Source organism: Thermobia domestica, chromosome 6, assembly GCF_964235325.1.
Source record: "Thermobia domestica chromosome 6, izTheDome1.hap1.1, whole genome shotgun sequence".
Classification (NCBI taxonomy): Eukaryota; Metazoa; Arthropoda; class Insecta; order Zygentoma; family Lepismatidae; genus Thermobia; species Thermobia domestica.
Window position 1 is genome coordinate 264,072,627 of NC_137459.1, and position 16,980 is coordinate 264,089,606.

Consider the following 16,980-nt stretch of genomic DNA (forward strand, 5'->3'; position numbering starts at 1 on the left):
CTCAAGCAGACATCTTCACACCGTGGCAATGGCGAGCGTAACTCAGCGAACGGGAGTCCGCTTCGCTCGGAGGAAAGAAGAAAACAGTGTTGCTGTCTGGAAATACTATTACAATTTTCCACCTTTAAGTAGTTCCAATACTAGGCAAGTGTGAATCTCCTCGTGGTAGACTTCATGCAATTGTACAATGTTCGGACGTCCTTGGCAGGCTCGAAACAAGTTGATTTCTTGCGTGCACTCTATTTTGCGGCTAACAATTTTCACTGCATATTCTTGATCTGTTTGTTTATGAACACACTTGCGGCAAACTGAGAAGATACCATCACCCAGGATACCTTCCCGAAAATCAATGTCATAATTATGGAAATACGGGGAATTCTTAAATCTCCATGCGACGATATTCGTGGTGCTTGGTCTTTTATAAGGAGAAGGACGGAGAAGATCATCACTGATCACATTTTCACTAAATAATATGGAGGGCGATATGTAGGAGTATCCCTTAAATATCTTATCAAAATTAGGAGGCTCTACAGTAGGAGAATCTGTTGGCGTCATTCTCGCAAATTCGACTGAAAAATTGCTCACATCTAATTCGTCTGTAATGTTTGGGACAAATGGAACAGGGATCTTCTTTTCAGCCAAATCATTCCAATTTACGCTCTTAAAGAACAAATGTGTCTTCAATTCCTCGGCATCATCAAGTCCACCGCCTAACCTCTTACGAGGGTCTTTGATCAAAACCTTAAAAATAAGATCTGCAACCTCAGAAGGTAGATCGTCTGGTATTGGTGGATCAATCTCTAGGATTCTCCTGGATATTTCTTGTTGTGAATTTCTTTCTCCCTCAACAGTGAATGGAGAAGCACCAGTCAACAGTTCATACGTAAGAACACCTATTCTCCACCAGTCCACAGCAATATCCTTTCCTGCCTCACTACCGCGTACGTCTTCTGGTGCCATATATTCAATAGTACCACAAAAGGAATATGCCTTGTGTTCCTGTTTCTCTTCAGGAGGAAAAACCTCTTTACTCAGACCAAACTCCGTCAGAACAATATGAACCTGAGAGTCCAGAAGCATATTCTCAAGTTTGATATCACGATAAATTATTCCCAATTGTGAAGATGTTCTCAAGCCAGAATAATTTCTCCAATATATATTCGTTCAATTACAGTCCGCACTTTTCCTTTCTCTTTTGATATATAATTGCAGTGCATTGCACAAATGAAAAATATATATTGAGACTTGTTCCAACAGGTCATAATTTCTTTCATTAAAGACTCTCATCAAACTTTAGTTTTGATTTGACTTTATACTACAGAGGAAAAGAAAATACATATCACTGCCATCTGTGACTAGTAATACTTTTTCAATAGATGCTTTCGATGCTCTGTTATATTTTCAGTAGGGTGTGTTTTCGCGTTTTCGTCTTCTAACATCAGAAGCAAAAATATTAAAATTTATGAATATTTATACATATCGTTTCACATTATACTATTTCACTGATTCATTGAGATATTAACAACAGGAGGTAACACATATTATGTTCTTTCTAGGCATATTTTATGTGAAAAAAACTGCAAATGAATGATGATAAGATGTAAGAATATATTAGTAATTATCCATTTCTGATATGCTGCACGTAACCATCTAAACGAATTATAAACATGTTTGAACTTCAATCTGATACACTAATTTGTCATAAAGGTTTACTATCCCCTAAGTTCCTTTTGTGTAACCATAAATCAATTTTGTCTTCAGTATAATCAATACAAAAGTATAAGTATGGATAAGCTAGTTTAACGTTTGTAATGGTTTCACTGTATCTATTTATGCATTGCTTGCAATGGTGAAATCGATGGATGCTCTCTCTTCTAAAGAAGACCATTTAGATGGCATTCCAGTTTCTCTTCTTAATATTAACTGCTCTCTCGTTCGTTCGCTTTCGTGCATTAAATATCACGATTTCTGCTTTTCTTTTCATATATATAGTTGTAAACATGGCACACGTAAATTGACACTTTCTCCAACCGTTGACAATTTCATTTAACCCTTATCCGGGCAACTGGGGCCTCCCAGGTCCAGTAGCTTCATTTTTCTAAAATTTCTCAGTAACTATACATATTTCGAAGACATAAAATACTGAATTCTTCGATCTTTCGTCGGAGTTAAAATCATGAACATATCGAGTTGGTAAAGTTTTTTTTTTTTAATTTTTCCTAACGTAACCTGGCAACCGAGGCCTAGGATGCCCCGTATAACTTTAGTGAAATTCCTGTCAAATATTAGATCAAATTGTCACATAATTATATATTGAACACGTGACTATTGTAACCTTTAGTCGGAACAGTATGCGGCAACAGACATAGAATTTTGACTGTTCTGCAATTAAAATATATACTGGGACTGACAGGCCCCGGTTGCCCGTTTACGTTACAAAAATATCTGCACCGGATTTGCTATTCTGCTTGGTCGGCTTACACGCGTGACACGAAGTTTCGCTACTTGACAAGAATATATACCGGTACATTCTAGACTAGCCTGAACAGTAAGTGACAATAGGCATTGATTTTGTGTATTCTGTACTTAAAATATATACTGGGCCTCACAGGCTCCGGTTGTCCGTTTAGTTACAAAAAAGTCTTGCCCGGATAAGGGTTAATAACGTGTTTTAACAAAGTTTAATTTCCATTTTACTTACTACAATACAGCACCAGTAAAAACCTTCCACTTGCTTCTCAAGATAGTCATTTATTTTTAATTAATATTACTTTCCAAATATCCGTGAACATAGTATAACTTCAAAATGAATTACGTTTGAACTTCCTTGTTTCTTCACGGCAATGTAAGAACAGCTTCCTAACAATGATAAGGAAGTAAAATCGTTAGTACCAAACATCAGATTCTGGATTATTACTAATATTATACGTTCTTTCGCTTTGGGAAAACACAGGCATTGCTAAAAGAATGAACTCTTCACGGGGTGCAATACGTTTGACAGCTTCAAACTAAATATTCACTGATGGCATGAGATCAATGAAGGAAATACGGCTACAACGCCCCTTTTTTCTATTAAAATCAAAGCAAATATTAAATATTTGGTAAAAACACAACAAATATACTTACTCATTTTTTTACTGCTTGCATTCATAACGAATTGAGTGTGCAGCGTTAACCTTTGTTCAACCTGTTTTAATGCAGTTTTAGGATGTATACACGGCCAACGACTCTAAAATAGTTCGGAAGGTGCAAACGAGGTCTAAGGATTTAGATTTTGCCTTATATTCAGTTTATTCAAGTTAGACATTTTCCTCAGGTTTACTTTTACTAATGCCCTCCACTTAATTTGACTTCTTCCTCTAAATACTAAAGCTTAGAGTTAGCAGCTAATATTATATTATTTCAGGTTCATTTGTGGGTAAGAGGTAAGCGTACGCGCTTTCTGGCATTGAAGACCCGGCGTCATTTCCTCCCAGAGTATATTGTGGTTCTATTTCCAAGTTTCTCCACATGTTCCATACCATATTGCTACCCTACGGAAAAGGCTGTTAATGTCAAGATTACGTCTTCGGTTGTTGAATTTTAGTTTGTTAAGGTAATGTATTCAAGATTCTACTCAATTCTTGCTTCTGATGCAGTGGTATATTTTTCAGTACGGAGTATATTTGCTTTTGGTCTTCCAACTTTAGAAAGAAAGATATTCAAATATAACAATTCATGTATATAAAGTTTCACATTATGCTATTTCACATATTGATACAGGTATTTGCGAAAGATAACACACCTTGTTTTTTTCTCTTGAAAGATTTTATGTGAATCTGAATTACCTATTGTAGTGTTCCTATCCGCTGTCAGCGCCATAGTCGATGCTAAGAGGTCAACATTCATGGATATAATAGTCTCAAGATAGGTTGAGCTGCCAGCAACACCCCAAGCGCGACCACAGAAGGATTTACGAGGATAGACACCACACGGTGGTACTCAGTGAAGACCACAATCAGGGAAAGATAATTCAGCATTTATTTAATTATGAAGTACTAAAACACCAACCATAACATAAATACACTTATATCCATTAAGCAATAAAAACAACAATTCAACTTAATAATTTTTATTTACAATATATATATACAGATGACATCTGCACGATCAGATATCCAACGGTAATACAATATTCTTCGACGGTTTGTGTCTAGTAAGTAGAAATTCTCAATCTCGAATTAATTTACGTGAACTAATAAAAATTATAATTATCATAATTCGGTTGTAATTTCAATCTCAAATTTATATATAAATCCTCTACTAGATCTGAAAATTTTTAATATTCCAAAGAAGAGAGAAAAAAATATTCTTTGCTTAGCCTCAATTTCTCAAGTATTAGTACTCAAATATTTTCTTGAAATTAAAGAAGCCAAAATCTGGGGGGAGTGAATTTTAAAACTCAGCTACATCCAAAGGAAGAGTGTGGGATATCATAAAAATGGTTACTTTAATGATAATCCAACTAAGTTAATTTAGCAGTCATGCCTCACCACATAGGTCTTCCGTAATCGGCATCACATTGAATAAATCAAAAAAAGGAAAGAAAGAAATATCTCGATACCCATCAGGCTGAAATTATTCCAACAACTAACAAAAGGTATTCAATAAACTCCGCTAAATGACTTACAAACAATTTCACAAAATTCTGAATTATCAAATGCAACGGAAATTTCATGCATAAATTTAATAAAGCACTAGATCTTTAGCGTGACTCAAATGGAGACAATCAGACAAACCAGAAACATATAACATACACATAGGACAACCAACTAGAAAATTAATTAAATTATACTCACCTCACACTGACTCCATTATCATAGTTACTTCTTTATATCCTTGGTTTGGACAGCATTTCGACTTACGCAAAGTTGAAAAAAAAACAAGAATGATTTGTTATTGCTGTGTTAAAATGCTTCCAATTTCCGACCAAGACTTAGGTCAATTGAAACAAGCGAAGCAAAATTTCTTATGTTTTTGTCATAAGACCAGTAGACCAATTAGCTCTCTCTTTCAACAAGAACAGCAAGAATCTTAGCACCATAAATAAACCAGAACAACGGGAAATATACTCAGGCCCAATTTTCTTCACTTTGTAAGTTCGAGCAATTAGCTGTTCTTCCATATCCCACCTTCGTATGCCACCACTTGGTCAGCAGAACTCTCACAGTATAAAGAGCGAGAGAGCTTTGACACAGTTGTATGACCAATCCTATTTTTAACAAACAAAATTAACTTCTGCTCACCCTTGCATCTCCTGCATCGGCATTCCACTATTTAGTCAGATTGTAAAAAGAGCGCACACAACGAGTACTACGGGGAAAAATACATTCAGAGACAATCACTTTACAAGGATTAAGCCATCTAAGGCAGGATATCCAAGATAATTCTTTCTTGAATCTCCCCATTCACATTCCACCACTCAGGAAATTTAAACTAATTAAAACTAATATTTTTTTGATTAGGGAAATCCAAAGATTGCCAAACTTATACATTAGTGTCTAATGTGACTTTCTTACGTATGTCACTCACAAAACATTCGTTACCTTGTCAAATGACAAAAAGATTCCAAACCTAAGATTTAAAGTACTTTCCAAATCCAGCAGGTAAACAAAAACCTTTAAAGCTGGTTCAAATATAAAGAGATGCTACTAAATAAACATCAATCTTAAAGAAAACTTTAACTGGGCTCACTTACACAGTTTCGTCAATTCCCAGTCAACGTGACACTCAACTTCTCTCAGTACTTCTTTTTAGAAAATCACACGAAACAAATACGCATCACACACTTATTATTCTTGCTTACAAATTTAATTCCACACCAAATCCTCACTGAAAAAAGCAGGAAACTATAAGTTGAGTCAAGATTGAATTCAACACGATCCAGTAACAGACGTATTTGTTATACCACGGAATACACGAGAAGACCAGGGATATTTTCCATCCTTGGGCAAATCATGAAAAACAGAACAGTAATGTACAATTGTACATCAAGAACAAAATACTGAGAGAATATAAACGTCGCTTAAATGCAGAACCATTGGTAATGGAGTAACAACATTTAGAGGCTATCTACAAACTACATTTAAAAACCTGATACTAATGAAGTAGCAGAGACTGTCTAAAAATCGTAGCTACCACAATATATCACATTTAAACAGTGATACATTTGCATCTATTATATTCTATTTTTCTTCATTCATTTCTGCATGGACAATAATTTAAATGCAAACGCTTAAACCAGAAGTACTGCATATAAAAACTCTCTCTCTTGCTGCCAAGAATGAAAAGCCTCCAACATAAATTACATAACCTTTAACTGTTTTCGTAAAACAAGTTATTTCTTTTTTTCGTATTTATATCTGCCATTTTTTGTTTTATGCAGTCTTTTTGCTCTGGAATAGAAAAGCAGGCTGTGTTCCATATATATACACTGCTTTTTTTTCTATACATCGCACAATTTCTCGCGCCAAACACACACACACATATTTAAACTTACACACGACCACCTTTAGATAAATACAAACCAAACACAGGACAATCATCAATGAATAATTATTAAGACCAAAGTAATTTAATACTAATATGCATCCAAACTTTCACTAGGAATGATGAGGTCCTTATTTATCTATCTGCAAGTACAAAACATTTTTCTTTTAAACGATCCAGAAACACTAGTTATGCACCTCTTTCCTTTTTGTTTCTCCTACGGCTCGTTTCTTATTAATTTCACACTGACGACGGACTTCGGCATTCATTTAGATTTGAGTGTGCAGCGTCAACCTTCATTCAACTGGTTTTAATGCAGTTTTAGGATGTATGCACGGCATAGGACTCTAAAATGGTTTGAAAGGTGCAACCGAGGTGTAAGGATTAAGATTTTGCCTTATATTCAGTTAATACAAGTTAGACTATTTCTTCAGGTTTACTTTTACCAATGTCCTCCACTTGATTTGACTTCTTCCTCTAAATATTAGAACATAGACTTAGCAGCTAATATGATATTATTTCAGGTTCATTTCTGGGTAAGAGGTAAGCGTACGCGCTTTCTGGCTTTGAAGACCTGGCATCATTTCCGAGCAGAATCCATTGTGGTTCAATTTCCACGTTTCTCCACAGGTTTAATACCATATTGCTACGCCTTGGAAAGGACCGTCAATGTCAAGATTACGTCTTCGGTTGTTGAATTTTAGTTTGTTAAGGTAATGCTTTCAAGATTCTACTCAATTCTTGCTTCTGATGCAGTGGTATATTTTTCAGTGCGGAGTATATTCGCTTTTTGTCTTCCAACTTTAGAAAGAAAGATATTCAAATATAACAATTCGTGTATATAAAGTTTCACATTATGCTATTTCACATTTGATAGAGGTATTTCCAAAAGATAAAACACATTGTTTTTTTCTCTTGATAGATTTTATCTGAATCTGAATTGCCGATGAATGATTATTAGATGGAAGAATATGTAAGTGATTAAGCATTCGTGATATCTTTCACTAAACAATTAAACAACCTACACACATTTTTGAACTTCAATATAAAACTCTAATTTGTCATATAACTATAATTTCTCCTAAATACGTTTTATATAATCATAGATCGGATTCGTCATTATTATATCCGTTTGAAAACTATATATTTACTTAAAATAATCTAAGCTTTGGGATTGTTTTGAATGCAGCGATTTATACATTGCCTGAATTTATGAAAAAGAGAAGTATTTTCTCGTTTGAAATAGATTATTGAAGTAGCATTAGTAGCTTTTCTTTTTTGCTTTATGTCAATCCCTCGTTCGTGGCCTTTCGTGGATTTTCTGTTTGCATGTTTCTTTTCTCTTTTGATACATGATAAGAGTGTTGTGAAAAATGACAAATTTATATTGACACTTCTTCCAAACAATAATAATAATATATATAAATATAGAAAAACGTCTGTTAGAAATTTATATAATATAGTTTGATTAGTAAAACACAGTACAACTCTACTGTATTTTGACGCTAGTAATCATTTTTTAATTAATATTACTTTCGCAAGATTCACATCAACATATTCAAACGTGAAAATCAAATGCGTCTGAACTCTTTGTATCATCATAGGAGTGTAAGAGCAACGTCCTAAAATAAAAATAAAGAAAATTGCTACTACCAAACAGCAAAAAATGGATTAACACGAATGCTATACATCCTCTGCCAGTTGAGAGTACCAAAGTTTGCTGAAACACTTAGTTCTTCACGGGGAGAAATACGGTTGAAAGCTAAAATTAATTATTCACTGAATACTTGAGATGATTAAGAGAAGAAAAATTTTTAAAAAATGACCATTACCTTATAAAGATCAAAGTAACTTTTCAAACTTTTTAAAAAACCTAATCAATATACTTACTCATTGGCCTACTACTTACATATATTAAGAATTAAGTGAACACTGTGAAACCTTTTTACAACTGTTTGTCGCACCGTTTGATATTATCTGCACTATCCTTGAAACTAAAATGACTTCTAGAGTACAAGAGGTATGTAAAGGGTTACATTAAGCTCTATATTCTATTTGTTCCGATTAGATATTGTGTTAAGATTTACTTTTACTGAAGTCCTTTGAATGAACTTGACTTCCTCCTGTAATACTTTGATGTTACACTTAGTACCTTAAATTATATTTTATCGGAGTTCGTCCGTCGTTAAGAGATTAGAATACACTCCTTTGATGTGAAAGACACGGCTTTAGTTCTTGGCGGGGGTTGAAGTAGTTCTTAATCTATGTTAATCAGTAGTTCCTGTCTAATATTTCCTCGCTCCTGAAAGGGACGTTAAACTAAAGGACAATATTATATTATTTCGGTCTTTAAGATTCCTCTTACTTAAAGAATGTCCGCAAGAATTTCATAAAAAGTTGTTTGTGATACTGCAGTATATAATTTAGTAGGGAGTATTTTGCATTGTATTATATATATAGGGTGTCTCAAAAGTCCCCTGACATAGGGTAACCGTTATTATCAGAGTTAGAACAAAAGGTAAGAGGGAATACCATCTCCAAATATGATGTTTTGAATTTAAAGTGAAGGAAGTTTTCAAATCTGACAAGCAGTTTGGGTTCTGCATTCTTTATGCCCCCAATCTTAAATAAAAATGCAACTTTGCCATTTACCTGAACCCACAACGTAAATGAATGATTTGACTGTTTGAAATTCGGGCTGGCCATCGACACGTTAACATAAAACAGTAACTTAATTCACTTATATTGTAGGTCCAGGTAAATGGTAACGTTGCATTTTTTTAGCATTGGGCTCATAAAGAGTGCACAGCCGAAACAGCTTGTCTGATTTGAAAACTTCCTTCACTTTAGATTTACAAAGTTAGGTTCAGAATATCCCCTGCCATTATTTTTGAATCAGTTACGTTTGAGAGTTGTATGGATTATTGTGTCCCTAGATAGCTTTGATACTATACAAGATTCGATACGTAAGTAAGTAAAGAAAAGAAAACATTTCTAATTGGAATTCTTGAGGGTTTAAATCACATACAAAATACGACATTTCATTATATAATTCGTATTCGTTGCACATAATATTTATTGTTATCCACTTTTTGCAATTCAATAAAATGATAAAACAAGGATTTTTGCGTGATTATTTTCTAGATTGTATTTGTGTATGTTTGTGTTATTTGTTTCAGCTAAATTATTTGCACGTTATTTTTAACTGAAGGTTGGTGAAAAGATACTAATTGAACCAATAAAAAAGTGAGGGTTGTTAGGGATTTTTCTTCTTTTTCAAAAATATTAAAAAGATGTTACAACAATTTCTTTTCATTTTCGATGTTTTACATTGTAAATTATTTTTATTTGCTTCTGTATTTGTAATAAATGTCGTCTTGACGATTCTGTTAAAATTGCAGAACTCAGTGGCGGCATTTGTTACAATTTCCCCCACATTGAAGGGAAAAACGACATATCTAGGAGCATAGTGAACTCAGGATACACAGTCTTAGCTAGGAATATAAAATTTGTCATTATTATGTTGCAAATATTAAAATCTAGATAAAACACATTGAAATTTTTATTAATGTTTATAGATTTTCCAGTTCCTCATTTTTGACTAGTAAATTTGTATTTCGATGGTTGAGTGACAAAAAGTCGTAACTGCAATTTGGCGATTATCCATCGATTTATATTTAAATGTTAAACTTTTCTTTTTATATTTTGAAATGTCAATAAAAGTTATATTCATAACATTTTTCTAAAATATTTATTTGGAATATATCTCAACTTATGTATACTCTTATTAAAAGTTTATCTTTGAAAATATTTATTTGCAATATATCCCAAGTATGTATATTGCCATTAAAAAGTTTATTTTTGGCCAAAGATAAAATACATTTAAGTACACACAAAATACACAAAGACACAATTGGTCATCATTTCCATTCGAAAGTAAAAGTGTATTGGGTGTAAGGAATCTCCTAATCGCAAAGGTGCGATCCATTTATCGCTAAGCGACTTAGATATATTTTCTCTTATGGAAAATTTTATATGACTTCTAACTAAAACTCTGTCATTCATTTTAACAACAACTGGTCGTCTACGTTGATTCATCAGTTTTTCCCCCTGTACCAAGCCTTCTTCATATTGGGTAAAGCATTCCCCCTTAACTCCTTACCTGATTTAACCTCAAGATCAAGATCTGAAATGTGCCAACGTTATTATAATGGTGTAAAATTCTGACGTCCATAATAAAGTTCCATTGGAACATCTTTCAGTCCTGAATGTTCGCAGATGTTTAAAGAATATTGGAGTTCTGCAATAAGATTTGACCATTGCGTTTATTTATCTGAGTAATAAGCTCTCATCGCCGATTTCAGAGTTTTCATGAATCTTTCCGCTGGATTCGGCTCGGGGTGGTATGGGCTAATTCTAATATGTTTAATACCCAATCCAATGAGAAACTTAGAAAAATACTCTGACACGAAAACTGAAACGTTATCAGTTGCTAGAGTCTCCGGATACTGTAGACGACTGAAAATATCCATAAATATCTTAGCTAATAAGGTAGAAGTAATCTTATTCATTTTTTCTAGGATAACGAATCCATTTGCATAACCGACTCCTATTAAAATGAATTTGAAGCCTTGTGAAGATGGGAGAGGGCCAATAATATCATAAGCCCAACAAGAATTTATTCTTTTTGCTTTTTAGATTCTAGAGGACCCATTTTCTTTTGATTCGATTCCTTAACAAGCTGACAAATATCACACGATCTCACATATTCTTTTACATCATTCACGACATTATTCCAAATAAATCTTTTCATGATTTCCTTCAAAGTTCGAAAAACTCCAGAATGAGAGCCTGTTCGTCGATCATCATGAAAATATTCAATAATAATGCGTTGTAGTCTTTATGGAATAACTATCTTGAATGGATTTATGATAGAGTTCGTCCTTTTCATCAAGATCTTATTATTCAAGGAATACCTTTTACCTGTTCACCTGCTTCTAATCTTTCTAATATTCTTGATAATTCAGGATCTTCCTTTTGTAAAACATGTATTGGTTCCCTAACTAATGGCAAACGCCAAGTATTTGCTATTTTCATATTATGCCTAAATGAAGGCAAACCAATAGGACTGTCATAAATATTGAACTCAAAAAGATCATGCATCCGCGTGAAAAAATCGACTACAATATATTCTGAACGGATGTGGTGAATAACAAAATTAAGATGACACAAGGTCTCTACCAAAGGGCCATATTTCGACAATGTCTTCGAGTTGTTTAGGATCCAACTCAATGCTTTATTATCAGTATATATAAAATTCTTAAACAAGATAATGTTTATATCTTGAAATAGTTTTACGAGACTGATAAACTCAAACTCGTAAATGCTTCTATGTTTGTCTGCTTCAAAAAGTCTCTTACTATAAAATGCTACAGGGACTGCTGCACCGTCATCGTTTTTCTGTGCAAGGACTTTTCCAATTACACGTCCTCCTCCGTCAACATGGACTATAAATCTTTTATTTAAATCTGGTGTTTTAAGGACTGCATTGTTAATTAACAGATCTTTCAACTTATCCAGAATCTTTTGTTCCTCACTTGTCCAAGTAAATTTTCTTTTAATAGGCCTAAGCTCACTTAAAGGACCCGTAATTTCCTGCAATTGAGGAACAAATTTAGAGTAATATGAAAAAAGTCCTAATATTTTCATTAAACCCCTTCCGTTCCTGGGTGGAGGTATATTTCTTATTGCAGACACTCTAGATGGATCTATTTCCGTAGTGTTACCATCTATGATATAGCCAAGGTACTTACTTTTCCTATAAAAGAACAAACTGTTCTCTGGAGAAATCGTTATATTATATTTACGAAAACGATCAAGTACTTTTGTCATCAATTTCTTGTGTTCTTCTTAAGTTTTTGTATATAAAAGGACATCATCAAAATATATGCATACACCCTCACTAACCAAATCTCCGAGAATCTTTTTCATTGCCCGAGCGAGTATATTACCTCCTGTCCTAATTCCGACCAGAATTCGAGTAAATTGATAACTACCCTTAGGTGTTACTATGGTAGTTATTTCTCTAAACTAGTTATTTCTCTAAATTTCACGAAGGTAGATTTGTCGATATGCTTTCTTAAGATCTAATCTGGAAAACACTGTATTACCCGCCAATGCAGTCAAACATTGCTCGAGATTAGGCGAAGGACATACGTCATTAACAATCAATGAGTTAGCCTTACAGATATTCCCTTCAAGACGATGGGTACCATCGTTATTTTTCACGAGAAAACACGCACTGCATAATTTGAGTGATCGACTTCAACTAATATCCCTTGGTCTATCAATTCCTTAATTTCAGAATCAAAAACCTGTTCCTTTTGTCGGGGTACCGGAAATGGTGTTTCTTTAAAAAAGTTTTTTTTTTTGTTGTAAGTATAATCGACCAACGAAGTCTTTAAAACACCCTACTATACAGTCGGGTGTTTCTAACATTACTATAAGATGTTTTAACCTCAGATAAAAAATCCTCAATATCCGAACCCGAATATTTCCAAGTCTTAAGCTTATCTTCCTCTTGAGTGCGTTTATTCACCTGTGTGTTTATACACTCATCATTAGTGGGTTTATTCACCTGTGTGATCATATACAGTTTCTTTCTTCCCCTTGTGAGTTAACTCCGGATCTAAATACTTTTTATTTCGATGAAATAATTTATAAAAGTTACCAGTTTGTTCATGATCAATGTCCGAAGCTTGTGAGTCACTCTCTACATTATCAAATGGAGAAACATCCATCTGTGTTAAAGGATTCTGTTTAGATATTATCTGCTTACAGGTGACACCTTCAATCTTTTCAAATTTCCTTTTCCTCCTTTTATTCTTTTCTTCTTCTTTTCGACATAGGAATCTTTCTCGAATGCTTTGGGTGAGGATCATCTGAAGATTCTTCTGTGCGGTATCTCAGCCCAATCCCCAACAGCCCTTACCTTTTATTTGGTTCAATCAGATTCTTTCCACCAACCTTCAGTTGAATATAACGTGCTATTAAATTAGCTTAAATAAAATAACACAAACAAAAACACACATAATCTGAAAAATAATCACACAAATTCCTTGTTTTATAATTTTATTGAATTCCAAAAAAGGGGATAACAATAAATATTCTGTTGCAACGAATAACAATTATATAAATGGAATGTCGCATTTGTATGCGACGTAAACCCTCAAGAATTCCGATTAGAAATATTTTCTTTAGGGACACAATAATTCATACAACTCTGAAATGTTAGTGATTCAAAAATAATGGGAGGGGGATTCTCCACCTAACCTTAATTTTCATGCAATTACTTTTCTTTAATGTCATTCTCTTAAAAAGATTCAAACAATATTAGATTTGTATCAATTATAAAGCAAATTTACAAGTGGTCACGCCACGTACTTATATCAAAGTAGCACTGGGATTGATCCCGTTAAAATTTTTAATATTTATTTCAGTTATGAATTACTCTCTTTCTAATAAATAATATAGTACTTCCAGGCAACAAAATAATCTTTTCCTTCGACTGCTGAAAATTCGTTAATAAGCATCGAGCTGAAATTTTAGTCAAAAACGGTAGATGAATTCAGAAAAATGGTCTTCAGAGAACTTCGTAGTTAACGAAGGAGGGAAAAATTCTGATCAAAGGAAGCACTCTACGAGACAACCAACTCAACTAAGAAAAACATATCCCTATCATTAACAAGGGTCACAGGGAAGTACAAAAATTTAACTAGTTCTTACCTTGCAATGGTAGTTAAATACATTTCCTTATCAACGGTATCTCGTCCTCCTTCTCCTCTGGGTGGAAATCGACCTTCTATTTGACCCTTACTCAAACCACTCCATTCACCACAAATAACGAAAGGAAAGACGGAAGACAATATCCTCTCAAAAGAATTTATAACGTATCCAAATAAGACAAAACAAAGTGGAGTGATCGATTTTTCATCCATCTCTCTGCAAACCAACGATCTGGTAATTGGCGTAGTTAACCAAAATCATTCTCTTTCAATACTTTCTTCTTTAATACCAGAATCGAATATTTGCATTGGGAATTAAAGTAAATCCATTGATTTTTAACGACTCCACTTTCCTGCCCCACTTTCCGACATTAACGAGAATATATCAGTTCACTCTTTTTTATACTTTCCAGATATCTTCGTTATTGATTATTGTTAAACTTGGTCTCCTTTTAAACGCACTAAGCAAAAGTCAAACGAATTTCCTAACACACCGATAGAACAAACTTGTGGTCGTGCAGCGAATCCACGCTTCCTCATGGTTACGTAAGCCTCAAGCAGACATCTTCACACCGTGGCAATGCCGAGCGTAACTCACCTGACGGGAGTCCGCTTCGCTCGTAGGAAAGAAGAAAACAGTGTTGCCGTCTGGAAATACTATTACAATTTTCCACCTTTAAGTAGTTCCAATACTAGGCAAGTGTGAAATTCCTCGTGGTAGACTTCATGCAATTGTACAATGTTCGGACGTCCTTGGCAGGCTCGAAACAAGTTAATTTCTTACGTGCAATCTATTTTGCGGCTAACAATTTTCACTGCATATTCTTGATCTGTTTGTTTATGAACACATTTGCGGCAAACTGAGAAGATACCATCACCCAGGATACCTTCCCGAAAATCAGTGTCGTAATTATGGAAATATGGGAAATTCTTAAATCTGCTGGTGACGGTATTCGTGGTGCTTGGTCTTTTATAAGGAGAAGGACGGAGAAGATCATCACTGATCACATTTTCACTAAATAATATGGAGGGCGATATGTAGGAGTATCCCTTAAATATCTTATCAAAATTAGGATTCTCTACAGTAGGAGAATCTGTTGGCGTCATTCTCGCAAATTCGACTGAAAAAATTGCTCACATCTAATTCGTCTGTAATGTTTGGGACAAATGGAACAGGGATCTTCTTTTCAGCCAAATCATTCCAATTTACGCTCTTAACGAACGGATGTCTCTTTAATTCCTCGGCATCATCAACTCCGCCGCCTAACCTCTTACGAGGGTCTTTGATCAAAAGCTTAAAAATAAGATCTGCAACCTCAGGAGATAGATCGTCTGGTGTTGGTGGATCAATCTCTAGGATTCTCCTGGATATTTCTTGTTGTGAATTTCTTTATCCATCAACAGTGAATTGAGAAGCACCAGTCAACACTTCATACGTAAGAACACCTACACTCCACCAGTCCACAGCAATATCTTTTCCTGCCTCACCACCGCATACGACTTCTGGTGCCATATATTCAATGGTACCACAAAAGGAATATGCCTTGTGTTCCTTTTCATGAGGAACAAACTCTTTACTCTCTAGTTTGATATCACGATAAATTATTCCCAACCTGTGAAGATGTTCTCAAGCCAGAATAATTTCTCCAATATATATTCGTTCAGTTACAGTCCGCACTTTTCTTTTCTCTTTTGATATATTATTGCAGTGCATTGCACGAAAATTATATATTGAGACTTCTTCCAACAGATCATAATCTCTTTCAATAAAGACTCTAATCACAGTTTAGTTTTGATTTGACTTTCAACTGCAGATTACAAGAAAATACATACCACTGTCATCTGTGACTAGTAATGCTTTTTCAATAGATGCTTTTGATTCTCTGTTATATTTTTCAGTATGGTGTGTTTCGCGTTTTAGTCTTGTAACGTCAGAATCCAAAATATTAAATTTAAGAATATTTATACATATCGTTTCACATTATACTCTTTCACTGATTCATTGAGATATTAACAACAGGAGGTAACACATGTTTTGTTCTTTCTAGGCATCTTTTATGTGAAAAAGAACTGCAAATTAATGATGATAAGATGTAAGAATATATTAGTGATTATCCATTTCTGATATGCTGCACGTAACCATCTAAACGAATTATAAGCATGTTTGAACTTCAATCTAATACACTAATTTGTCATAAAGGTTTACTATCCCCTAAGTTCCTTTTGTGTAACTATAAATCAATTTTATCTTCAGTATAATCAATAGAAAAGTATAAGTAAGAATAAGATTTTAATAAGAATAAGAAAGAATAAGAAATTGTTTCACTGTATCTATTTATGCGTTGCTTGCAATGGTGAAATCGATGGATGCTCTCTCTTTTGAAGTAGATCATTGAGATGGCATTCGTAGTTTCCTTTTTTTTAATATTAGCTATTCCCTCGTTAGTTCGTTTTCGTGTATTTACTATCAGTATTTCTCCCTTGTTTTCATATATAGTTGTAAACATGGCACATATAAATAAACACTTTCTCCAACCGTTGACAATTTCATTTAATAACGTGTTTTAACACGGATATTTGCATTTGACTTACTACAAATCAGCACCAGTAAAACCTTTCTACTTGCTTCTCAAGATAGTCACCTTTTTTAAATAATATTACTTTCCAA

At 34.0% G+C, this 16,980-nt stretch overlaps 2 pseudogenes; both read right to left on the bottom strand.

Moving 5' to 3' along the window:
• Nucleotides 1-108: 108 nt before the first annotated feature.
• LOC145687532 (ribosomal protein S6 kinase alpha-5 pseudogene) lies at nucleotides 109-1,217 on the bottom strand (annotated as a pseudogene).
• Nucleotides 1,218-14,972: 13,755 nt separating this feature from the next.
• Nucleotides 14,973-16,026, bottom strand: LOC145687533 (ribosomal protein S6 kinase alpha-5 pseudogene; annotated as a pseudogene).
• Between the last annotated feature and the right edge of the window lie 954 nt (nucleotides 16,027-16,980).